The following is a 2,138-nucleotide window of genomic DNA, read 5'->3' on the forward strand; positions in this document are numbered from 1 at the left end:
TGATGGGTTATCTTTATTATTATCTTTATCTTATGATATTTACTTAGTATTATATTATACTCATTTATTGTGCTTTTACTTATTAATTTTTCTATATGTGACAGTGGATTTTCATCGATGAGTTCATGAACCTTGGTTCTTTTCCCTAATACTATATATTTATATATATTTTACTCTGTAAAGCTCAATTTAATTTTAATTTTTTATAAATTGATTTTAATTGAGTTTTTGCATGTAATTTTTTGGATTTTGTCCCTAATATATATATATATATATATATATATATATATATAGAGAGAGAGAGAGAGAGAGAGTCTACGTATGCCCGACCTCACAAGCATGCTTTTCAAGAAGAAAATAATTATCTACCCTACAAGGATTAAAATTGCCCTTGATCTCTGCTTCATAAATAACTCAGCGCTCATCCATACTGTTAAGGTGACATCATCTATACTCTCGAACCATAACTTAATACTGCAAACAATGTATAGTCCACGGAAAACTGCAGACATGCAGGCTACAGAAGCACCTCATTCCTTTTCAATCTGAACTTCCATAAAGCTGACTGGAAAGGCATTGAGAAAGAGTTCATACAGCAAAACATGTCTACCAGTCTCTCTACATAAGACATTTACTTAAAACTACAGCACTTAATGCACGATGTATGCAGCAAGCTTACTCTAGAGAGAATGTCAAAACAACAGAGAAATACGACAACTTCCACAGATAAGAGGATTCTACTGAGACAACAAGCAAAAGTCTCAAGCCGTCTAAATGTGCCACTAAGGGATAACAAACGATTCTATCTGAAACAAACACTGATCGAGATCGAAAGTGAATTCAAACACTCCCATGAAAAAGAGAGGGCAGCAAAAGACAGGGTTGTCAAAAATATAACGACAAACCGTAACACGTATTGATTTTCAAAAGGATCTGCTTCATTACAGTAGAAGATAGGGCCACTGCATTAGGAAGACGGCAGACTGACTGCAGACCCCACAGAAGGTAAGTGAAATACATTAATGTGCAATACACGACTGTCTTCATAGCTCCATTGAGACATTTTCATTTTAAAGTAAATCTATTAAAGATAAAATGGTATTTGTGGTCCCGATGAAGGGATATCCTATATTTTGAGATATCCCAGAAACAGCTGTAAGACTTAAATTTTTTAAATAATAATAACGTATATGGCCACAGTCAAATGACTGAAACAAGTAAAAGAGTAAAAGAGTAAAGTGTATATATATATATATATGTATATATATATATATATATATATATACATATATATGTACATATATACATATATGTGTGTGTGTGTTTGTGTGTGTGTGTTTGTGTGTGTGTGTTTGTGTGTGTCGGCATATGTATGCATGCGCACAAATAATAATGTTAATTCAAAAAAAATTACCACATAGTTACTTACGGAAAATAATGAAGAAAATAAGGATAAGATATTTCATTGTCTAATTTAGTGTTGAAAACTTCATATCATGGCGACTTACACGAGGCAATTTCTTTTATAATTTACTATGATGTAACATGTGTTTCAGTTGATGCAACATGTTTCATCCATGACATCCTATACTAAAAACTTTGATATATGTGTGTACACGTACATAGTGAAAGAAATGAATATTAAATATACAATGTGTTCGGTCTACATTCAAAAATATATATATATGTAAAAATATATAAAACGTCTGATATCTTATAGGTCCGAAAACAATCGTCACTACGACCGGCCATAACTTTTAGCTTTCTAATATGTATGTGTGTGTTTGTGTGAGTGTTTGTTTGTGTGAGGGCGCGTGACCGAGCGGTGAAACTTCATAGGATCGCTAGATTGGGAGTTCGATTCCCTGATCGTGCAGTGTGTTGTCTTCTTTAGCAAATAACTTCATTTCACGTTGCACCAGTCTCCCTTCCGATCCGGAGGGGGGGGGGAATTTTAGCTTCTGTATATATTCATGTGTATATATTGTATATATGTGAATACTCAGAGATAATGTTAGCACATTGGAAGCTATACTGGAGCGATTTCATGAAACTAAAACTTTCTAAAATATAAATGACTTACTCTTTACTCTTTTACTTGTTTCAGTCATTTGACTGCGGCCATGCTGGAGCACCGC

At 33.5% G+C, this 2,138-nt stretch overlaps 1 long non-coding RNA gene across 5 annotated transcripts in view; it reads left to right on the forward strand.

Annotated features, from left to right (window-relative positions):
- Positions 1–2,138, forward strand: part of LOC106870360 (uncharacterized) — a 248,712-nt gene that overhangs the window by 21,615 nt on the left and 224,959 nt on the right. Inside the window, exon 1 of one of the 5 annotated variants that reach the window (XR_008265912.1) lies at positions 314–1,005. The exons of the other annotated variants lie outside the window; for them this stretch is intronic. This is a non-coding gene — a long non-coding RNA (uncharacterized LOC106870360). Of the gene's footprint in view, positions 1–313; positions 1,006–2,138 lie in introns of those variants that run through there. 5 annotated transcript variants of the gene reach the window in all.

Source organism: Octopus bimaculoides, chromosome 18 (genome assembly GCF_001194135.2).
Source record: "Octopus bimaculoides isolate UCB-OBI-ISO-001 chromosome 18, ASM119413v2, whole genome shotgun sequence".
In the NCBI taxonomy this organism is placed as follows: Eukaryota; Metazoa; Mollusca; class Cephalopoda; order Octopoda; family Octopodidae; genus Octopus; species Octopus bimaculoides.